General features: G+C 41.6%; 1 protein-coding gene and 1 non-coding gene across 3 annotated transcripts in view; one reads left to right on the top strand and one right to left on the bottom strand.

Moving 5' to 3' along the window:
- The window catches only part of sema4c (sema domain, immunoglobulin domain (Ig), transmembrane domain (TM) and short cytoplasmic domain, (semaphorin) 4C), a 108036-nt gene that overhangs the window by 30394 nt on the left and 52623 nt on the right, over positions 1 to 25019 (top strand). The window contains exon 2 of one of the 2 annotated variants that reach the window (XM_085180667.1): positions 6624 to 6759. The exons of the other annotated variant lie outside the window; for it this stretch is intronic. The gene's annotated coding sequence lies outside the window, so the exon portion shown is untranslated. The remainder of the gene's footprint in view (positions 1 to 6623; positions 6760 to 25019) is intronic. 2 annotated transcript variants of the gene reach the window in all.
- Positions 1968 to 2051, bottom strand: trnai-uau (transfer RNA isoleucine (anticodon UAU)). Its single transcript is given in 2 exon segments — positions 1968 to 2003; positions 2014 to 2051. It is a non-coding gene; the product is annotated as a tRNA-Ile (tRNA).

Below are 25019 nucleotides of genomic sequence, written 5' to 3'. Positions count from 1 at the left end.
ACCATCACATCCTCCCACTTATGTAAACAGATGTCTCACACACACACACACACACACATGCATGCTCGCACTCAGAAACCTCTCACCCAACACAGTCACCCCAGTCATTTTAAAGGGCTTTCCCAGAAATACAGTTATTCTAATTCCAGTGAATGAAATCCTTTGCCGAAAAGGATGAGTTCATCCCTTTTATTTGTGTGGGAATACGAAGCGCTGCGTTGTGGAATACATCGACAAATGGGGGCATTTTTCTCTCTCAGTGTGTCTCTTCTTCGGTTTTGCTCGCACACCAGGTGCTGCTCAGTATTTTGTGTCCACTGTGGCTCTTGTGGGTTCTGGCACAGTGAGAATAACAATCACAGCTCCTCGGTTCAAACCGATATCAGTTGCCAAAAGCACCGACGCAGACGCCGCTCTTCACACAGGAAATGAGAGGATGATAGTGGAAGGGTCCCACTTCACTGGAAAAAGAAAATCACAATTACCGTCACTTTATCTGTCAACACCAACAAATGTGGGGAGGGGGTGTCACAATGCAGAGACAACAGGAGGCGGAGCCGCTCGTTTGGGCACCGGGCTGGTGCGTTCTGGTCGACTGCGGAGCGAAAGCCTTTGATAGCATCTGCGCTGTGGGCTGCAGTTACAAAGTTCAGAGCTGGCAGAGCTTTGTTTTTTCCAAAAAGTTAGAGCAGTCATGAAATATAAATAGCAGAAATATGGTTTGGTTTCCACAACAATGGGCACGGTCGTTTTCCATTTCTTATCTCTGAGACTGTAGAGAAATGAGATGCTTTAAATTTCAATTATTGTTGCTTTCTAGTGCTTAGCGATCTGTTGCATGTTTTTTTAACTGGTATGTGTGGAATGCTGAACGCTTCTCACCCTGCATCCTTCTGCCAGAAGTTTCTTCATGTTAAAAGGGAGTTTTTCCTTCCCACTGTCACCACATGCTTGCTCACAGGAGGTCATTTCATTGTTTTCTTGGTCTGTACCTTATTATATATACAGTGCCAAATAGTCATTGTCATTTGCAGCTATATAAATGAACTATAATTGAATTACATGGTAGCCAACTTAGGCTACGTTCACACTGCAGGCGAAAGCGCATCAAATCCGATTTTTTGACCCTATGCGACCCATATGCGATCATGGTGTGACAGTGTGAACGGCACAAATCCAATATTTTCAAATCCGATCTGGGTCACTTTCGTATGTGGCCCTGAATCCGATACATATCTGATGTTTCAGAAAGCGACTGCTGTTTGAACGGTCAAGTCGCATTAAATCCGTCTTTTACGTCACTGACACAAGACAGACGCCAATTATCAGCGCCGGAGAAGCGCCCGATAAGACATCGCGAACGCTTCCTGGCCATCCGGTGAAACTGCTGGGAAGACAACGTTGGAGAAACGTGAACATTTTATTTGTACTGTATAATCTGCAGATTCTGACAGAAATCTGCAACTATCCTTTGAAGCACCGCTCCTCTAAAACAGCAATAAGGATCATTATTAGGTTATTTACATTATTATGTAAATAACAAAATAACTTAAAGCAAAAATTGGGAAACGTGAAGTCCGAAGTCTTTATATTAAGGTCCATCAGTCAAACAATACTGTTTGCTCTGGGTCTAAACAGAGCGCGTTGTGTGTGACGTCTTCTTTTGCGCATGCGGGCCGCTTTGAGCGTTCATACTAGAGCGCGTTTGCTGTCACATTTTATTTGTAGTGTGAATGAGCAGACAAAAAAATCAGATTTGATCAAAAAATTGGAATGGAGCATTAAGACCTGCAGTGTGAACGTAGCCTTACAGAAACGGGGTGAAGCAGTGGGCAGCAGTGTGTAGGGACGGTACTTTGCTGAGGGGTACCTTAGGGTAGGTGTTCAGTGGATTCAAACCCCCAACCCTCCAATCATGGGGCCACCATTCTACCTACTGAGCTATTCCTGCCCCTAAAATAAGCCTGTGCTCCAGGTGAGGCTCGAACTCACAACCTCAGCATCTCACTGTCTTATAAGTACCGCCCGCTGACCGATTGCGCCACTGGAGCTTACATACACACCCACTAATCAGTGCTAAGAACAGAAATATATTTCAACATCTTGGATATCTGCTGTACCACAAAGCAATTCCCCCAAAAGGCACCAACGACACAGTCAAATACAGTCAAAAAGTCCAGATCAGTAAGTCAAAGTACAGGAAGTGAGGCCTTGGTAGTCCTATCAGTCAAAGCGATCATGACCCTAATTTTTAAACCTCAGCAAAATCCAAATGGGCGAGTTATTACATACTAAAATTACTCACCGAAGAGTTGTTGTGACCATGGAGACAAGGCTTTAAATGTGCCTTTTGTTGCTGTAAAATCGAGCAATTTAATAAGGGAATCTGTGGGGACTGACTGGTTTTTGGCACCAGCCTTAAGTGGAACTGCAGCTCCACATAGGCTTAATTTTTTAGCCCTCCAGGTCGTCGCTTCATTGAGACACTATGATTACCTGGTATTTTGAAAGCATTAGGAATCCATTAAGTATTCGTCTCTGATGACCTTTACCTAAATGTAAGTGGCATCGTGATCCAGCTAAAGGGATTTTTCACACTTTATGAACCCACAAAATGTTTCTAATAATTGCTTATAACCGATCTCTATAGCCATAAGATACATCTTACAAAACTGATATCAAATTCAAAATGCTACATTAGCCACCAAAGATGCCATTATTATTCTTTAAAGCCACGTGTCTGTTAAACCTTGTAACGGGAATAGTAAGACAGAGCAGACGCAATATTTCACATAAAGGACGAAGCGCAGGGAAGATAAATGCAGTGTCTGCTGTATCAGTCATTTCTATGGTACTCTGAATAATCAATGCTTCAGTTGAGTATGGAGGAATGACTCTCACGAGAGATCTCTGTATGAATTGACCGGCCGTGTAGTGACGCTGATAATGGCTTCCGCGAATTGCGTCCATCTTTAATTTTAGCTTGTAAATCACAACCCGCAAGTAATGGGCTGCACTTAGAGAGGTCAGAGTTTATGTGTAAATCACTCTGGAGGACAAAGCTTGTGGTGTGGTTTTTTTTCCCCCGAAGGATATTTTTTTCTGATAGAGGGGGTTGGCAGTAGGCGTTCACAGCTCAGATCTAGCTCTGACCTTGGCCAGATGTCCACCAACACCGATATGTATGTGCGTGCACGCGCTCGTGTGTACGCCCTTCGTCTGCCAGGTTTTTGGAGAGTGCTTGCATCTAATAGGGAATGGCAGGCATTTTGTTGGGCTTTATTGCCACATGCCTCTTCCAATCCTGCTACTGATTAGAGCTGCCATTACTGGCACGCCAACGTGAACGCGCGCTCTTACAAGGCAGACGTTGGCACACGCTCAAAGCTCTGGCCTTTGCATGTGATTAGCATCCCATTGCGTTGTCTTGTGCGGCGATCAAACGGAGCACGGAGTTGTGCTCTTGTCGAGGCCGATCGGGGGGAAGTGACGGGTACGACGTCGCTCCACTTTTATTCAACTCATCGGGGTGCTGCCAGCTTAGACAATGTCAAATTTGCAGCTAAGCAATTAGAGGCCCAGGCTGTCACAATCGAGCCTGATGGGGGAAAACTCATTGTGGTGGCATGCAGGCAAACACGTGAACGCAGATACATCCACCCACATGCGCACAAGTACATAGTGTATGTATATTTACAATAAGCATGCAGGCGATTAGCTCAGAAAGTGCAGGTGTAAACTGTTAGTCATTGCTGATTCACAAGCAGCTGGCTGGCTTCCACACAGCCACTCACTGTGCTGCCTGTCAAATACACAGGCAGCCAGCGGCTTGAGGTGTGTGTCCATGTGTATGCGTGTGCAGATGTTCTTGAAATCCTGCTATTTAGCCAGACCTCCTCCTCCACTCCTCTTCCTCCTAGTTTTTGGCCTCACGTGTGCATATGTGTGTGTGTGCTTTAGTTAATGTGTAGATGTTTTTGCACATTTATGTCTGTGTGGACTTGCAGGGATTTGGCTGCTGCTTTCTCCTGGATGAAGCCAGTGGAAAGCTGAGGTCTGGATGACTTACTTATTTAGGAAAAATACACCAGAGATGAACAGCGTGCTGCTGTGCTGTCACATAATCACATGTGCATGGGTTTGAATTCATCCTGCTCTTTAGGTAACAGAGCCAGTGACCTTAGTAGCAGTGCTATATTTCATTTTGGAGATTTTTTTCTCCCCCCCAATAACAGCTAAAGTGATTCTGCTGCTGTTACGGTTTCAACAGACATGCTGTCGGTTCAGTCCCAGGTGGAGGCGCTCACCACAGGGTTAAATGCTCTACCAGAAGCAGTCGACACACATATACACACAGAAATGCTCATATGGCGGATTACTCAGCGGCGTGAGGTTTCCGATTAAGTCTAAATTGGCTTTCCAGCACATTCAATCAACCTAACTTGATTTTAAAGGACCTGCCATCAAACAGAGTTTCAGACTTTTACCTAACTTGCTTCTTTACTTCCTTGAAACCTTCAGAAGAGCTTCATCCTGTCTTTGGGTGTTCTCCTCCTTTACAAAGTCACGTCAATAGCAGGTTTCATATCTTCACCGGCCAATAAAAAAGCATGAAGGATTCCATTCATCTTTATGGTTTAAGAAGATTCTCCTACTTATTATACGTATAATAATCAACTGGGTAGTTTTAAAAATGTCTTTGAACGAAGATTACAACACGGTTGATTTTTTGGTCATGAAAGGTTTTAGAGTTCTGCTTTTACATAAGAGAATTCACAGTCTCAAGGTTGTCACAATATTCTCATAAATATCCCAAAAAGTTTCTCGCAGATTGACTTGAGTTATGCCAAGGTTTAATTTTTGTATGTGTGTGTGTGTTTGGTTCAATAAAGTTTGATGAACATCACAACTTTTCCAGTCGATACAGTGGAGCACAGTGTTGATCGAGTGTAGCAGAGTTTTCAGTTTCTAGTTTATTGGCAGTAGGGAATGAAGTATGATGGTGTCAGAGGTTTGGTCCTTGGCTTTGTGTGCTCCCTCTTTGTAACACTAGCCGGCCCATACGCTACTGACAGCATCTGCTTGGCCCTTGGCGCCCTCATTGTGATTAGTGAGCCATTGATGTTGACATGAATCTCAGCTTCTGCTCACACACACACACAAATCCCGGCACGCACTGGCGAAGGCACTGTAGTCAGTTATGTGATCTGCACTATGAACTATGGGAACCTGTGAATGTGAGCCTCAAGGGATCAGGGGCGTGTGTGTGTGTGTGTGTGTGTGTGTGTGTGTCTTTATTTTTCATGTCTAAGATCTTGTGATCAAAACCAGAAAAACCTTGCAGTAAAATTGAGTCAAGCAATTATCTCTGTGCATGGAACTTAGCTCCAAGCCTAATCTTCATAATCACTTCATACTGTTCATATGAAGGAGCATTCAGTGGTACAGTGTAAAGCAGACTGCTCAAATTTATTCTGTTTCTTGCAAAGCTAGCTGTCTTGAGCTCACGTCTGGGCTCAGCCTCTGTTAAGTCATTTATTACTCTGTATCTCTTTCAGCATCAGTATCTCTTTTATTTGTGCATGTGAAACCTGTAGGTATGTTTGTGATAATGACTGCTTATCACACCCCAGGTAAAGTTAGAGATGGTTAGCATTTGCCTCTTTTTGTAGCATATTTGCTTGTTTGGAACATTTATTTGTAAAATCTTTTAATAGAAAACTGCAAGAGACTTTATTTGTTTTGGATAATTTACCTATTTAGGATGTGGCCAGTGGAGCCCAACCAATTTACCAGTGGACTGATATTATTGGCTCATTTTAGTTACTTGCTGATCTGTCAGTATCATCACTTGTAAGTGCCAAATAATCAAACATTTAAAAAGTACAGAAGAGATCAAAGAAACACCCTTCAACTATGTTGTGAGTTTCAACGTTGCCTATTTTGTCCACCAGGGGGCAGCCTGCAACTTCCTTGGTGGCGACATATCCCACACAACAATGAATAAATAAGTAACTATACACATGTCAGAAAAATCTGTTAGTGTTGTGTATGTCTGAAAGAAAAAGAAATATTGGATATTATATCCTAAGATTGAATATTTTAAATATTAATGTTATCACATTATTGTCACTCTCAGTCTTAAAAATCCTATATTTGAAGCCTAAATCTGGTGAGCAAAACAAAACCCTTACAGGAAGTTACAGAGTAAGTTACGGTTACGAAGGATAGTGTGTAAAATGTACTACATTGTCATGCTGGCTCTCTGTTGTGGTTTACTAGCATGTTTCCGCTTGTGTTAGCTTGTCTTCAAGAGTAGGTAACTAACTAGGCCTAAACTTCAGTTTCCAAAACCACAAATTTCACACACAAAAACCACCAAGTGGCACATATTTGTTTGATCAGGATTTTCATGTTTCATGTACTTGGATGTGCAGGTAGGAAGTATATTTACAGTTTTGAATGTGTGTGTGTGTGTGTGTGGAGACCTCTAATTATGTGCAGTAGCAGGTCTTGTCTGACAGAGACATTAAAATGATTAAAGCTGACCTGTCAGTCTCACATATCCACCCCCAACATCCAGCACTGCCACTCATTACATCTCTCCTCTTCTTCTCCTTTAGCCCAATGTGACCTTCATGTGCGACGTCTGTCTCTAGTCAACATTCACAACGAAGACAAGACAGAGCAAAAAAAAACATCTGAAGGAGAGATTACGACGAGAGCACACGGACGTGCGAGGGAGGAGAAGAAAAACAAGTAAGAAAGTAAAAACAGAACAAAGGGTGGAGAAGAAAAACACAGCGGCATCTTTTTCTATCTCTCACTGACAGCATGATTCAGAGAATAGAACGGGAGGAGGAATGGGGGGCATGTAAAATGAGCGAGGAATCAAAAGAAATAAGAAAGTGAATATAAGCAGAAAAAGCAAAACCATGCAGGGGGGGGAGGGTAGCAGTTGTCAAAACAGGACGTGGAAATTACAACCATTTTCAGGAACTCCCAGAAAGAAATTATTCTGCAGCGAGACAAAGAAAATGGGGAAAATGTATGACAGAGGAGAAAAGAAAAGGTGACCAAAAAAGAAAGAAAAAGCTGAATTTAGGCAGGATATTGGATTTCAGATTTCAAAGCATTTTGTTAAGAAAGACACTGAAGGTTATGTCTGTAACAAAGTGTATCTGTGTACGTGTGCGAATAGCGTTTGCGTGTATGTGCAAGTGGAAGGGAAAGGCGGCCATATTTATCTGAAAGTTGAAAAGTGGAAAACAAAGGGAGAAAAGAAAGAGAAGGAGAAAAGAGAAATGGATGATTGAATCTGACAAGCTGTGCACAGATTTTAAAGGTTAGGTTTACTGAAGATAGCTTTTATCGTTATTTCCGTCTTCTGAGGCTGAATGCAACAAAAGTACAAGGTTGGAATTTCTGCCTTAGTAATTTTAGTTTGATTTGCTCTGAAATCTGAGTGTTCCAGCAGATTAAAATCAGACGAGAGAAGTTGATGAAACTTCACAGATCTTTGTTGGGTTTCAATTTTTAAAATGTAAAGTTGTTTTAAAGCGCTCACAACAATCGTAGCGGTACAATCGCATACTAATACACTTCTCAGGCTACAAACGGGCTGCCATGATCATCTGATAAGTGGAAGTTTTGTTGGGGGTGTTAGACGGCATGGGCCAAAAGATTTAGCTGTGCGCTCCACTGGGAACATCTTTAGGGAAAAGTAAGCAAACAATAACGTAAATATACTGGGAACAGGACAATTGAAGTAATTGGACTCAGATGACCACAATGAGGCCACTCTTTTGGCTCTTAGTTCAGAATAAACTGATGGATTAATAAAGGAATAGATTAGCTTATCTTAGCATACAAGACAAAAACAGTAGCGGTTGGTAGCCTAGCAAAAATATTTCCTAATTGTAGTTTTAAAGCATGTTAAATAACTAAGCAGCTCTTTTTGGCTCGTTTGCATATTATGGTGCTGCAGTTGAGTATCATCAGTGTAATCACGGTATGAACATTAGATGGCTGCTCTTCCACTCATAGAACCCAGGGTTATTTCTGTAACCACCTCACTGCGCTCTGTTTACTTCTGAAAGCAAAACCCGTGCCCTTGTCATAGAACGCTGGATGTCACTATGTGCGTGTGTTTGTGTTTCAGTGGGTGGCCACCTCTTGTCTGATGTGTGTAAGATGAAGGGCTTTCTCATTTACAATCAGTTGTCAGCTTGATCGAGCGAGTGAGAGGCACAGCAGACTCGAGTAAATTGCCTCCGATAAAAAAAGTAATTTGTATCCCAACTTGCTCTTCCCAGAATTTAGACACGCACTGGCCAAAGAGGGAACTTGTTTAAACATGCACATATGCACTTGTATACCTTGATATCAACCAGATCGTGTGTACTCACAAACACAGAGCTGTGACTAATCAGCCCAGGGCAACGTTCCTCTTTTCTTTTCTTTTTTTTGTCTTCTGCAGGTTTCTTTCCTGCACTATCACGTCTCGCTTATCCCTTGTTCTCTCTAATAATTCTGGTGCTCCGTCTCTTTCTACCTATCACTCTCACAGTGTGCGTTTATCTCTGTGAGGATATTGGTTGCCGATCATAAATAGCTTTTTCTCTGACAGCGTGCCATCACAGGCCGAGTGAGCTGGGGGGAGTAGGGGGGTAGCAGAGGAGGGGAGAAGAGAGATTGAAAGAGCGATAGAAGGAGGAAGAGGAGAAAAATGCATGCACCGTGCAGGCAGAGGTTATGCACATCATGCCAGCCTGACAGGTGTCGGGTATGCACAGATAAATGTGTTGCGCTTAAATGCAAACACCCGCAACACAAACCTGCTCCCTGAGCCGCGTGTAGGACACCACAATAAATTCAATGAACACTGAACTGATTTTTTTAATACAACAAAGCCGGCCTTTACCGAAAAACAGGCCTACGTTCGGCTACCTCCTCTTTAATTTTCTGCTCATGCTGTTTGCAATTAACGCAGACTCAGCACTTTTCTGTGTTAAACTGTTACACCGATAAATTCGCTGTAATGACATTTCCTCCCTACGAATCCCATCAGTACGGCAAGAGTCATGTCGTACTCATTTCTCTTTGCTTACAGAAATCCCCATTTGATTCGCTTGTTTTGTCCAATCCTTTCCAATTTCCAACTCAACACTTCCTGCAGAAATGTTTCACGTTGATAGCCCTCCAGCATTTACTGTAAAGACGTGTAATCCTTTCTTGGTATGCTTTTAATGAGAAGGATCTGCAGGAAATCTTAGGTCCTTAATGGGACTAAAGAAAACAAAATAGAAAGCATTGGAATTCATTAGTGGATAGTTAAAGGAATAGCTTGACATTTTGAGCAATAAGCTAAATAAAACCACTGTCCAATTAACTTAGCACAGGAGAAACACATAGAAATGGGGAAAGGGTTATTCTGGCTTTGTCCACTGTTAATAAAAATCAAATACTAGTGCTTGGCATGACTTAGAATGGCGCCCGTCAGCTGCAAAGCGATGCATCATATTATACAATACACTTTATATAATGAGGAGGTTCGGCCTCATTATATAAAGGCGAATGTGTCTTTTTTCACACGCGGCTTAAAGTAAAACGCTAACTACTAATTAATTCCAACTGCTTCTGCTTTTATGTTACTTTCTTTTTTATCTCGACCCTTTTCACAACAAAGCTTCACATTAAAAGCTTTTGCACTAGCCTAAAGAGTGTTGGCTTTTGAGCGGCTCTGTTGGTTTTTAATATGAGAACAATCTTTGAAGTGGACCCGTTTTGCTTTGTCTCGTTTTCTGTCATATGCGTCTTGTTACACTGGCAGATGCTCATGTGGACAAAATTTTAAACAGTGAGGTAAGTTCAGACTGCTCTAAACATTCGATTTCCGACAGTTTTTTTCTGTTTTTGGCTCTGTTTTATGTCAGAGAGAGAGGATAGCCTAGACGTGCTATTCAAACCTTCTGTTTGCAAGGGACAGCCAATCAGAGGGGTGCAGGATGTAGGATATCTGAGGGTCTAAAGCAAACACAAATTTGCAAATGTACAAGAATAAAAATACAGAGCCTCTTTAAGAAGTGTTGAGTTTAACTGCAGCGTAAATGCAACTGCATTTTTACTGCAACTGCAGAATTTAGTAGGAAATTTCTCATTATTTATCCAAACTTTACTTTTGTCCTTCATTCATGCCAGCCACAACTATGACCCATCTATTTTCGTAACTGCTTGTCCAACCTTTCAAACGCACATCTACACCTGCAGCGATTTTGGAATCAATTAACGGACGCAGGAAGGACATGCAAATGCAGACAGCCACAGCTGATAAGCAGGATTAAAATTCAAACCTTCTTTCTGTGAGGCCATGCCGGTAGCCTCCGCACAATCACGCCGACCCCGCCGTGCCCGTTATTTGGACGTTTATATGACGCGGTCATTGGTTATATTCAGACAGGCGAGAGATGAATCTTGCCCAAATGCCCTGTCACACACACTTTTACACACACTCGCACGCAGGTTCCCCTCCATCAAGTTTGATGAGGTGAACGAGTGTGAACCCGCTGCATCTGGCATTCCTCCGTCCTCTCTCTCCACGCCGCAGCAGTCCGTGTCTCTCTATTGATCCCAGCTTATCTTCCCGTAAACCTGGACCTCGTTTCTCCCCTCCTCCCATCTCCTCGCTTCACCACCTCCTACCCCTCCTTCCTCCTCATTGCTATCGATCAGCCCGTGTGTTCAACAAAGTAGAGAGCAGGCTGCGGTTAATGCAGAGCTGGGCCGGAGGGGCCCTGCACGAGACTCGTGTATCGCCTTTCTCTCCTAATGGTTCCAATCAGGCTCTAATAGACCCTGGGTTAGCCCATCAAGGCCCACTACTCTCTTCTCACTCTTCTCACCTTTCACTCATCCTTCCTTCTCATAAATAAATCTCTGTCTCCGCTACATGTCTGCCAGGTGCATTTTTAGCTGATGACTGTTGATTTCGCTAACCGATCCGATAGCTTTTGCTTCTGCTGAGTGTGCACATGCTTCTTCCAAAATGTCCTGCTTTGCATTTTTTACAGTAATGCTCATTCATTCCTGGGAGCTGCCCGGTAGAACCACAGTTTGCTAAGTTTAGCCATTGGGAACTGCCCAGTACCAAAAGCTGCCTTTCATTATCCCTTCTCTCAGTCGCTGAACATACTGTGTCTCTAGCTGGGTTAAGTGCATTTCTCAAGGGTACCTTCATTGTTGTGGATTCGGGGGAAAGAGTCTCTTAACATTTGTTGTTTTTCAGTCAGCGATTTGACTGGAATGACAAGTAGAACTAAAGTATGACACACTAGATGCTAGCATTACCTTTAACTAGCAGAGAGTTTGACAGCTTTTAACATTTGTTGTGGCAGGTATGTAACAAAAAGAAAGACTTCTAGGAACAGCTTTAAGCTCCTGCTAATTTTGTTTTGTAAAAACTTGGATTATGTCATTAAATTGTCATTTAAATCAGTCCTGACAGTCAGTCAGACCATATATTGGCTGATATTAGCTATTTACTGATATCAGAATTAGCATTTATAAAAATTAAGTACAATATAGAAAAGATGGGAGATACACCCTTCAACCAGTGTTAATGTTACACAGTTTTTACACCATTTGGAGCTAGCTGTGACAGATGACTGCCCCTCCCTGAGCCTTGTTCTGCTGGAGGTTTCTTCCTGTTAAAAGGGAGTTCTTCCTTCCCACTGTCACCAAGTGCTTGCTCATAGGGAATTGTCTGATTGTTGGGGTTTTTTTCTCTATTATTATAGGGTCTTTACCATATAATATAAAGCCCCTTGAGGCAACTGTTGTTGTAATTTGGCCCTAAAAATACAATTGAACTGATTTGAATTGAATTGAACTCGACAAAGGTCATGTGTTTTCATGCCTCCATCAACTAAAAAGAATGTAAACTGTGTATTTTCCTCTCTGTGATGTTTATGGACCAGTTTTGGTGCTGAAATCTGTAAAAGCTCTGATGTTTGTCCTGTGTGCTATAAAAAGCCTGTTTGACATTTATAACCATTTTTCTAGAGAAGCAGCTTTGTGGCTTTGGTGAGAAAGAGGCTAAAAGATGACATCTCATGACAAATGTTTTGTTTCCCCTCTCTCTGCTGTTTAGGACATTCTCCAATCATGTGTTTGTTTATCAGTGCAACTCAATAAAGAGTAGACACGCACCCAGTTGTGGTCTTGTGTATGCCTATCTATACCATGCATTCAGACTTGTGACGTAAATTCTAGAAAAAGTAACTATACAGAAAAATGACCACAGTTAGCATTTGACATGCAGCTGGCAATTTCAGATGTCAATAACAAAAAAAGAAAAACAAATTTAAATCCCAGAAAAGAGAACTTATCATAAACCTAAACGTTTACACAAAAGTCGTGTCTCACCCGTTCAGTCCTAGACAAATATCGTCTGTCATTCCACTTATCTCTCCGTCAGTGTCCACCCTCCCCACCTTCCCACCACCGCAGAGATGTGTGGGCCGGCCGTATAGGAGTCCAGCTAGGTTCAACCTTTATGCCCTATGGCACCTCACTGGGATCCAGGGCTCTGGGCTCAGCATGAACTGCTGAACTCTTCCCAAAAGTACAGACCTGAGGAGAAGGGAGAGGACCGAGAGAGTGGGAGGGAAAGCAAAGGAGTGCTACTGGACAATTAGCCCCCCTAGGAGCATAGTAGGTGGTTCCCCCAAGCTAGAATACACTGAGAGTATTTCAGCAAGTGGCAGCCAGAGAGAAGGGGAGACAGTGTGTGTGTGTGTGTGTCGTGCACGTAGTGTAGTTTGCATTCATATGCCCTGCAGTTGTTGTTCTGAAATGAGACAGAACATCGGGTGCCCACAGGCGTCAATACGACCATTTCTATTATTCAGAGCTGATTACAGCGCGGAATCATACAGCGGTGAATACTTTTTAATGAGCTCTGAAATACAACAGAGAAAGTTTATCAGATTTTTTATTTGTCTGAATCTGGCTGGCAGGGAACAACGAGCCTATTTGCCTGAGTGATTTGATTAGTGCGCTGGTGTGTGAGGAGCAGGTTGCAACATATGTGAGCGGTAACTCTGAAATAAATGAATGTGCGCAACTGCGGGAGTACTTAACGACACGTGATAAATCATCCCTGTTCTTGTTTTGTATGTGCGTACAGCACCTGTGTTTATTGGGCACATGAATTCATGCGTTGGAATACACGTGTGCTTTCCCTTTCAAGAAGTGCGTAGATATATACAAAGAAACGAACGAGCCCAAAATTGTTACTTTGTGTCCACGTTTGTTTCAGCCTTCTATTCACAAACCAGTCCACCGCCTTGAGCAAGGCAGATTGACCTGTGACCAAACAGTAATCGTGGACGAGTGTGCGCACACTTTTGTATGACAGGTCAGACTGCACTATCCCAGCATCCCCTGGGCCTGCACACAGGGCAGGCAGGTCACGGCAGGGCAGAGTGCACGTGGATTTTACCGTTTCCTCGCTGCAGTCATGTGTGCTTGTCAGAAACAACACAGCCGGGCTGTCAGCACAAGGTCATCCAGAGAAAAAAAGGAGAGAGAGAGAGTTAGATGGAGAGGCTGGGAGAGAGAAAAACAGACAGCGTGTCTGCCCGTGCATAAATAACCTGGTTATTGTTGACTTGCTGCGGTAATCACATTTCTTAAATGTCATGTAAATTAAAAACCTAGTTTCAGGTTAAAGGATTACAATAAATCTCTTACTGACCTAGTTGCACACTGAAAATAGCTAGAGCACGCAGTGCTACTTAAACAGACAGCCAACAGATCAATACACCCACAACCGAGGCAAACGGTAGATAAATTTTAAACTGTCGTTTTAGATTTCAAGTTCATGTTTAGTTGACCATTTATGATATAATTTTCTTAATCGATGGATTAACCAGAAAGCTGGAGGAGCAAAGAGCCTCCAGCTTAACAATAGACTATATAAATGTGCTAATATATTCAGTTGAATTCAGTTTTATTTATATAGTGCCAAATCAGAACAACAATCACTTCAATGTCCTAAAGACCCTACAATCGAGAGACAAAACCTCAACAGTCATATGACTCCCTTATGAGACAACACTTAGCAACAGCGGGAAGGAAAAACTCCCTTTTAACAGGAAGAAACCTCTGGTAGAACCAGACTCAGTGAGGGGCAGCTGGGTGTTCTGTAAATGGAATAAGTGTTGTGAGTCTTATTTATGCCTGGCATGAGCATTTTGGTGGACCAGCAGATTTAGCTTCATTTAGCTAGCAGGGCCCGCCTCCTCTAGTCCTTGAATAAGTCAGGTGACACTGGAGCTGGATGGGAAAAGGTCCCATTTGCCACACTCTATGACCTCAATAAACACTTAGTGGTTTATTGAGTACAACATGATGTTCATTTGGTAAATAATGGCCCAGGTGGGAGTCGAGAAAAAGAAGAAAAAACAGTACACGCTTTGTGACACGCCCGGATGGCTACAGCAAAACTGATCTAACCAGGTTTCACACCAGGGCTTCTTCCATTAGTGTAACATTCAACACATCTTTTATGTACAGTCTATGCGAGGGGTAGGCCTCGAGTGGCGGTGTCCGGCAGGTTTTAGATGTGTCCTTGATCCAACACAGCTGATTCAAATGGCTAAATGACCTCCTCAACATGTCTTGTAGTTCTCCAGAGGCCTGGTAATGAACTATCATTTGATTCAGGTGTGTTGACCCAGGGTGATATATAAAACCTGCAGGACACTGGCACCTGAGGCCTGGAGTTGCCCATCCCTGGTCTATGCCATCAGTTTTCCTGTAGCACATCTTTGGCTACGTCCACACGTACCCGGGTATTTTTGAAAACGCAGATTTTTCTATGCGTTTGCACCTTTCGTCCACACGTAAACGCCGTTTTTGGTGACTGAAAACAGAGTTTTTTAAAAACTCCAGCCAGGGTGGATATTTTTGAAAACTCAGTTTCTGCATTTCCGTGTGGACGAGAAAAACTGAGAAAACGCAGAAAACGCAGCGTCAAAGGTGTGCGCCTTTTTTGACGTCACACTGTGCGCCACGTTATTGTTTCGGTGAAATGAATTTCTACAATTCTGTTACTGTTAATTGTCTCTGCAGTGTTTAAATGCTTACATATACACACACAGTTACTGTCCCTCCACACATACGACTCGGTTCTGCTTCTATGCCCCAGCTTTGTTTACTTTTTCCCACCGAGGCTTCTAGACTTCTGATTGGCCAACATTTCTGCACGGTTAGGAATATATTGCCACCTGTTGCTTTGGCATATTCCTAGCAGCGTTTTCCTTCATTTCTGCCTTTACGTGTGGACGGGATTATTTTTTTAAACGAAAACGGAAAATCTCCGTTTTCAAAAATACTCGTGTACGTTTGGACGTAGCCTTCATCAACCCCAGCTGGATTGTTTTTCCTTATCTTTGCATTCACCCGGATTAATATATCACTTTTAAAGTGTAGTCCAGCTGTGCTATACATTTTTTTTCTTACATTTTATGATCTTGACAAGGTTTGCTCATTTTATGGATTTTACCACAGAAGTTGACGCAGTGATGCAATTAACTGTTTTAGTGATTGGTCGGGATTAAAGCTCTGGACCTCAAGGGCACAGGGTGGAGTACCGGTGATTAAAGCCATTTATATGCAGTGAAAACTCCCCACTATAATTTAAACTTGAGATGTTGTCTTAGGTTGGTTGCCATCTCCTTGAGGGAGATAATGATTGCTGCAAAGGGATTTCATAGATTCAGTCCGATACCCCTCAAAATATATTTGATACAGCTACTGTGTTAGCATACAATTGCCTATTTAAACATCCTGCAGACACGGAGGAGCATTAGCATTCATTTGAAGTTGTAGCTGTCACTTCATGAATATCCAATATTCACTTTCCTTCTAGCTGTTGTTTATTTTCTATCTTCTTCAGTGAAATGTCTGAAGCCGTAGCTGCTAAATCATTCACTGCTACCTGCTCTGGATGGCAACAAAGCTGATAAGACGGGTGAGCCGCAATTAAAACATTAAATCTGCAAGCCCTGAAAGCAAAACAATTAGCTAAAAGATGCTAAAATGCCTCCAAAGCTGAGGGGGGAACTGCAGCTCCTGTGACAGGTCTCCATGAGTTCATTAGGATGGTAATCCCTTCCAAATGCATGTATCTGTTTGATCCATTGTTGATCTAAAATATTTAGTCTTGCAGCTTTAATTTGTGATCGGGAGCTTTACCAGCATGTTAAAATGATTGAGCTCAATTTACCTTTGAATTTTCTTTAAATATTTGCAACCGTTACATCACGTGACCGACTCGAATCAGGGTTCAGGTGTTGTCACGGTTTCCACTGAGAAATCTGTAGGTGTTAAATGGCCACGCTCAATCCCCAAGTCTTTTGTCCACAGTCTGCTTCCATCAACCGTGTATACGCTGTCGCAGACCAAAGGCACAGATGGTCCCGCTGTCGTCAGCGTCTGCACGTCAGCGCATCTGGTTTCATCTCGCCTTGACCTCCTCTTCTATCAGTTCCTCGGGTCTGAGCAGGTGTTTGGCCCGCAGTCAGAGTCCAAATCAGATCCATTTCATCTGTAATCAGCTGGAGCCCCTAGCACTGATGGAAGAGATCAGAGGGGCGATTAAAGAATTATAAGCCGACCACGCCTGACCAGCCGACCATGACACGGACAAGGCGGCAAAACAGAACGGGGGGGGAACAAGTTTGTGCCAATGAGGGGGAGCTACAGTAGGGATGAAAGGAAAGATAGAGTTTTGAAGGCTGGCAAAATCTCCCAGGGGAGGGACATGAAAGAGCGGGGCTCTAGGGAAAGTGAGCAGTGATGGAGGCTAAGATGTTACTCTGTGTTCTCACAGGATTTGTGTGTGTTTGTGTGTTTTTTTTTTTATTCCATCAAGTGGAAAGAGGTCATTTAAAGTCAAATGCGTTGCTCAGTTCTGCTTCAAATTGGGGTAATTACAATGGGAAGTAAATTCCAATCACCATGTGAAAAGAAAGTTAATGACATTAACTTGATGTTTTTGAACTGCTTGATGCCCCAACGCTGTTTAGCAAATCATTAATTGTGAGAAAATTGTGGCAAATCATGTTTTCAGGTGCATGAAAACTGATGGGTGGCTCACATACTGATGACAGCTGCTTTAAAGGAGCTCAAATAGCGTTTAGGAGCCGTTCACAAGGTATTGGATGTATCAGAAAGACCATCACCATTCAGATACACACACACACACACATTTAGTCTCTATGTGGAGCTGATCAAATCCCCATTTGATTATCTTTCATCTGTGCCAGCTCGACAACAGCAGTCTGCCTAGGCTGTCGGCACACACACACACACACAACTGAAAACACACAGCTGTTTATTGTGAGCTGGTCAGCATAAAGAGACTCGGCACACTTATTTGTTTACACCTATTCACTGATATGCTAGTTATTCTGTCACTTAAATGAAGGCTTGCTCATGCTTGATATTGCTTTAAAGCGTATATGCAAACCAGACGGGCTCTCATACACACATACGCACGCACACACACTCTACCTGCTTTAAGTGACCACCTGCGTCTGTGTACTCTCAGATGGAGAGTGCACATAGAGTGGGAATGTGTATGTGTGTTTTACTGTCAGTGTCTACTCCATTAGTGCCACACTCTGGGTGAAATCACTGCATCAGATGTGTTAGGTCCAGCTCTCTGGACTGGATCTAGCTACTCATTGTACTTCCATAGAGCAGTGGGGTCTTCCACCCCCTTCCTCCAAAGTCCGGTTGCACACATGGCTCTAGAGGACTGAGATAAAATAGCAAACAAGTCCATGACTTCCTTCCCCACAAGTCATCAATTTTGCAGGTTTACTGAAACATGATATATTTATTTTTTGCTTTGTTTTTGTAACTGTTTTGCTCAGGACTTAAGCTCTGTACTTTAACCCTTTAAAGCCGGTCGGAGTGGGCACGCTCCATTTTGCGTAACTATTTTTAAATCACGGTAGCTCTGCAACCACGTGAGCTAGCGCAATAATTTTTTTGTATATGAAACCGGAGGAGTTGTACTTACATCTTATGCCATCAGCTTGTCCTAAGTCACGGTTTCCTTCCACATATAGCTTTGCAAAAACTGCATAAAAAGCGCCATGTCCTGCCCGTAACCGGAAGTGACGTCATTTTGCGGAAATGTAGTTTTTTACCATCAGGGCCTTATGAGCCTTACTGGTGTTTTTAAAAGTTATGTTTGAGTTTATGACTTTCTGTGTTGTTTCTGGGATGCTTAGGACTCATATCGCACTGCTGGAAATAGTTTATTTTGATGCATATGCTGCTTTTTTGAAAATTTGCATTATAATATTTATTTTTCGTTTTTCTTGCAGTATATAAAATTTGGTGTATTTCAAAAATAAAACTATGAAGACACTCAAAATAAATTTCCTGTGGTGGGAAACTATTTTGTGCAACTTTTCTGTATTTACAGTTTTGAGGGATACGCCTCTTAAATTTCTCTAACTAGAAATATATGTTAAAAAAACAAAAATGATTTTAAATTTTTTTGTAGTTTATTGCACTTTTTTGCAATTTATGTAGTTACTATGCACTTAATGCAGACATATTATTAAAATTTGGGCTATAATGGTTGTATTGATGTATAGCAACTTGAAATGCTCGCAAAAATGGCTCCACAGCATGTAAAAATATAATATAAGCTCTGGCGGACTTGGTTCGATGGTAGGTCTTAAAGGGTTGAAATCTTTCCTTTGATGTATCACCACAATTTTTTAAACATTTAAACTCCAGGCATTTAGCTAAAGCTTTACTTTAAGAAATGAATTTAGACCATTAAAAAACAAAAGGTTTTAGCAGAAAAAAAATTATTTATGACACAGCTTCCTCTAAGGCTCCCTGTTGTAGTCACAGAGTTTAAAACACCATTATGAACCCTTTAGAATGCTTTTTAATCATAAAAATGAAATAAGGTGATCTCATGTGACTAAATCATGTCCAAAAAAAAAGGTTATTTTGCGGGGGAAAAAAGATTTTAATTTGATGTCTTTGGGAGCTCGATCTGAACATAGCTGAAGCTGAACTGACCCATAAATGAAATTATTCCTCTTTTAGGAAACATCTGCCAGCTGTTGAATAGAAATTCCTTCTTTGAATAGTCAGAGCCACAACATCAATGAACGTTTAAAGTCTATTACTTGAATCTGTTTGCCATAAAATAATTTTTTTGCCAAGCATTTTCTCACATTCAGCTAAATGATATAGCACCAGTTCAAAGTGGCCCTAAAATGTTAAGAGAGCTCTCCAATGATTGGCTGTTTCCCAGTCAGAAAACGCAGTGAACAGGAAGAACACTCTTTTAACCTCCAGCAGAACCAGGTAGGCGTAGCCATCAGATCAGTTGGGGGTTTGAAGGGAAAGAGAAGAGAGAGATAGCGAACAACACACAGGACGAACAGAGTCTATGAGAGAATAAAGAAGGGAGTGCAGGAAATGTGCACAGTGCATCAATAAATTGTGTTTTTCTATATTCAGGTGTGGTGCACTGCCTGATACTCCCCTGTTTAAAGACACTGGCATCTATGTTATGTTCCATATTGACTGGAAGTGATAATTCCCAGTCATTATGGAACATAACATAAATGCCATTTTCAATAAAATTGTGTTTATGCAAGTAGCACTTAATGTCATTGTCAGCTTGCTATCACGTCAACAGCGGCACTGTAAACATGTAGAGCTCTGAAGGTGTTTATTTTGTGTTTGCTGGCTAGCTCTAATCACAAGCAATAGCTGAGACTTATAGAAATGTAATTGTTTTTGCTGGTATTCATTCATACAAGCTGCACATCAAGGAAGCACTTCCTCCCTACTGTGACAGAGCACTTCCTCACAGGGGATCATCTGATCTATCCCTTATGTTGTAGGTTCTTTACTATGAAGTATCTTGAGATGACTGTTTGTGTGACCTGGCGCTACGTAGGGGTGGGTGATATAAACGATATACGATAGAAACGATATAAATTTGGCCAACGATAGAGATTTTGACTATATCGCTCTATCGCGATAGCACATGTTGATGATGTCATCAAGCTGCGCCTGTTTTGGTCGAAAGCATTGCAGCGGCTAAAACCATTATCATCTGCAGATTATGGCGGGCAACAGTCATAGCAAAGAGATGAAGTTTTGAAATATGGGGAAAGCCAAAAACTGCGCTTCCTCCACTTCCGTAACATTAATTCATTAATGCTGAATTCTCTCGCAGCTGTTCTATTCCCGTGTTGTTGCAGTATATTAATAACTAACCTCGTATTGTGGATGAATAATCTCAATTGTTCTCCTGACTGAAGTTTGGCCCGTGTATAGCATCCTGCTATACGATTGCATTTGTCCCTGACCACCAGAATCCCTCATGGTAACTTTTATTGAGTGGAAAAAAAGTTGGCGTTCATCCTCCAGCTTCACTGTGCTAATGTTATGCTAACATAGCTGTGTCGCTAGCGATCACGTAGCACAACATTATATACCAGGTAATCCAAATTCAGTAACCCTACAAACACCACTGCTGTTTAGTTTTCTGTCTTCATTTATGTTGGAAGTGGTAGCAGAGCTGTACGTTTGAATTAGTTTCAAAAATCTCTCAGTCAGAACATGGTGTGTCATGTTTAGGTGTAAACTAGCGAGCTAACTTCCTGTTAACTTCTAACTCCGTTAAATTTAATAAATTCTGTTTTCATGGATGCCTGGATGTAAAACTTAATTGTTACACCCGATAAAGCAGCAACGCTGATGATTTAATTAAAGATGAAAGAATTTAGACCGTTTTTAGCTCTCAGTGTTCGTTTGACTTTGGGACCTGAAGCGGACAGAGTTTTGGACCCAGATTACTCCGCGAAGCTCCTCACTACGGCAGCCGTAATGCTCTGACAATCCATCAAGCAGTGCAGCTTACCAAAGCTGTACTAAAACATTTTTTAACAGATTTCTGCAGCCAAAATCGGTTCGAGGTCAGTAAGCACAACCAGAATTCATACATAAGGCACACTCTCGATTTTTGAGAAAATTAAAGGATTTTAAGTGTGCCTTATAGTGTGGAAAATACGTTATACAGAAGAAAAGAATATATCGTGATATATATCGTTACCGCACGTGCTTCAAATTATATTGCGATATGGATTTTAGGCCATATCGCCCAGCTCTAGCGCTACGTAAAAAAACTGAAATACAACTGTAAAAAAAAAATCTTAAAACCTGATATAAAGCAAATTATGTGTTTGCAGAATAATTTCTGGTATTATTTTGTTATTTCTAGTAATCATTGCTATAGCCAAATTAACTCTAAAGTATTGTTTTTTTGTTGGTTTTGTTACTGGATTTCATTGTTTCAGTGTTCTCGTGCTCTTGATGTTTTAAAGACCAACCTACTAAGACTGTTTTGGTACCAAGAAACATCCTTTTTGAATGTTGATAAGCCTTTGCAGGCACAAAAAAAAAAAGAAAAAGAAGCCCACACATCTGACCATTAATGCATCAGCACTGCTCCAGCTTCCTGCTATGATGATTTCAAAGTGAAGAGAACGCAGCATAAAAGTCCTTGAGTCGGTCTTAACTCCCTTCGTCCATGAGGTGTGAAATCGTTTGATCCAGCTTGTTTCCATTTTGGTGAAACAGCCTTTATGTAGCTGTGAGAATTTTCATTTGTGTGTGTGTTTTTAAATGCTGTTGGAGCAATAAAAAGTGCAGACAAAGGGGAGGGTACAGGGTTGGAGTCGAGAAGCAGGAAGGAAGGAAGGAAGGAAGGAAGGGAGCTGACGGTAGCTTCTGTGATAGTTTTGAATGAAGGCAGAATGAAGGATGGGGGCTGTCCTATAGTATATCCTGTCTGTGTGAGCCTGTGTGTACTTGTCTGTGTTTGCGCATGGGTGGGGTAGTGGGGGTTAAATAACATTAAGTGTGTGCTTGTGTCTGGGTGGAGGGCGGTGGGCGATGTTGGCTTTAAGTAGCGTTCAAAAAGGTCAGAGGTTGGGGTTAAAAGTCAAACAATGCCTGGAAGGACTAGCAATCAGTAGGGGCAGGAAAAAGCTGCCAGGAAAGGGTAGGTGGGTAAAATGAAGGGCAGGAAGAGGAAAATGGGAAAAAGAGATAAAGCGGTCTAAGAGGACGGAGGAGGGCTGACGTTCACACACTTCGAAGTATCATGAGCTCTCCCTACAGGGGCTCATCTTACCTCTAAGCACACTCGAAAAACACACAGAAACAAAAATACAGACACGATGACAAAACAGACCCATGCAGGAGCTCTGTAACCTAATCAGAACATGTGGCCTATTTCTCTCTATGTTTTAATGAGCCCTCCATTGTGGAGCGCTGACTGATATTATTAAGCTGCCGTGTCTCAGCTCATTAGCTAAACCAGGCTCAACAACAACACCAGCAGCTAAAAGATGATTTGATACCGCCTGCAGAGTTATGCGACACCACAGGACCTTAAAGAGGTCGTGGGGAGAGGCAGAGCAAGTGAGTTAATTCGGTCATTGGGAATGAGTCGGACTAAATCTTGCTTCCTATGACACAAAAAATAAGAACAGCGCAGAACAGGCAGCGTTCAACCACCCCTTTTGTAAAGCTTCCCACAAATTAGCCTGGAACATTCAGTGTTTCTTCAGTCGTCATCAATACTGTATAGACGACACTGCTGCAGGTGCATATTTTACAATTTGTTCTCACTTATGAGAATGCTTTGGTTTTCTTTGTCAGCATTGTATGGTTTTTATTAGAGCACTTAAATCATTCAAATACATTGATGTGTGGGATAGAGTATGACTTGACCATAGTCATATGACTATAGTAAACTGGAAGAAAAGACCAAGGTGTCTATTCATTACATAAAACAGTTACATCCAATGAAACGTCCCAGATATCTTGTTTGATAAGGCGTCTCTAAAGCTTCCCACAGCCTCGAGCAAACATGCACGAAACCCCAAACTGAACATAATGCTAAGCTTTGCCATAGAACCAAGTCCCCACAATCAAACAAGTCCCCGCGTGTTGGTGTACACTGAGGTTGAAGCACCCATCTAGCACAATAAACATGACCACACACACAGAGACACACTTCTCAAAAGCATGTCTGACCTTTTGCGAGCAATTTTTAGAGATGTATTATTGTAGTATCAGTTAATATTGTACATTCCACTTTAAAGATGTTTGCACTTGACTGCTCTTGAAACTAGTTCTTCAAAGTGACTGTTATAAGTTCACACAAAGGGTGATATAAATATATTATATATATATTTTTTATATTATTATATGATCTATATATATATATATTAGGGGTGCAACGATACACAAAATTTACGGTTCGGTTCGATACTTTGGTGTCACGGTTCAATATTTTTTCGATATAAAAAAATGTTCATGCTTTTTTAATTTGTCATTTATTAAAATTATAAATATATATTTTAACTCAAAAGTACAGTTTTTAAATTTAATGTTGCTGAAACAACAAAGTAATAAAAAAAAATCTATCTGATCGAGAAATCACTCATCTTTGGAAAAGGGAGTTTATTACAGACAAATGTCTCTTTCCAAAATAAAAGCTATACTATACGCTTCTTTCGTCAACACGTTAATGAGCTAACTGCGCTAACGCAGTAGTTCGCACCCATGTAATTGAGCATTGCGTGGCACATCCGACATACTGTTTTACTTTTGTCCATGACACGCTTACCTTCAGGGTCATACGTCACATGAAAACCAAAATAGTTCCAAACGCCAGATCTGAATGAGGGTGGGGGAGGTTCAATTTGCCATGTTGCAACCAGCTTAGCTTCTGTCTTGCTAGCTTGTGCTGCGCTCAGTGGATCTGCGCTCGACAGTGCAGCCTAGGCGGAGTAGTTGAACGCAGATCCACTGAGCTCTCAACACAGACAGCATCGTCAGAAGAAAAGTTGATAAAATAAATTAAAAACTTTGTATTGTTCGATACATATGCATACCGAATATATATATATACAAGTCAATAATGACAAAGTCTGTGTGATGCCGTTTTAAAATTTGAATAAAAATATTAGAATGGATGGTATGTATTTATTAAGTTGATAATGATTATTTTTCACTATAATATAATATAATAAAAACAAATTTGGACAAAATAATTCTCCAGCAAGATGTTTTGACCATGAGAATTTGAGAAAATTAATCTGTGATAGTATAAATGCAAAAATTAGGCAAAACAATTATTGGTAAATTGACCAAATTTTTGTAACTGTACAGGGACATGTCTGCACTCACCGAAGCCGAGCTGCTTACCCGACGGCCGAGAGAGTGCAAACACTGCTGGGATACAGTTCAGAGATTCTTTGCTGGGCCAGCTCTGAAAAACAACAATACAAGATGAGACGGTTTATTTTGATATATGAAAATTGAAATCTCTTTACTTCTCTGGTGTTGACTTGACTTAATGCTGTCACGTGTTCCAAAACTAGAAAAGAACACATGTGACGTAAATAATTAGTTACATTTGACCTTTTTAGCTTTATTTGATAGACTTAGTGAAGAATAGACAGGAAATCGGGGGCAAACATGCGCAAAGGGCTGTGGCTCGAGTTCAAACCCGGGCCAGCCGCTCTTGGTCATAGGCCACGTGGTTGCCCGCTCAACTCACTGAGCTAAACCAGCATCCTGTTAGATTTTCTTTTTGAAGATTCCAAAATATTGAGTTGTTTTTTGTTCGTCTTTTTTAGGGACACTGAACTGCTACGACTCCATGTTGTTAGTTTGTCAGACAATCATGTGATCATATTTGCACTGATTGCCTTGGAAGCTTAACCATGTGACAAGTTCTTCCTTCGAGGATGAATTGCAGTGTGCACTTCTGCTTTCTACTGCAAACACTACACAAGCTAAGAGACGGTTTTACCGTTTTACTGGCAATATTTTCTATGCTAAACAGTTCCGTTGTTGAAATAGCAGAGAAGATTAAAGAGGAG

The sequence above is a fragment of the Neolamprologus multifasciatus genome, chromosome 12, assembly GCF_963576455.1.
Source record: "Neolamprologus multifasciatus chromosome 12, fNeoMul1.2, whole genome shotgun sequence".
In the NCBI taxonomy this organism is placed as follows: Eukaryota; Metazoa; Chordata; class Actinopteri; order Cichliformes; family Cichlidae; genus Neolamprologus; species Neolamprologus multifasciatus.
The sequence above is the reverse complement of the archived record's forward strand: the minus strand, read 5'-3'. Positions and strand labels throughout refer to the sequence as shown.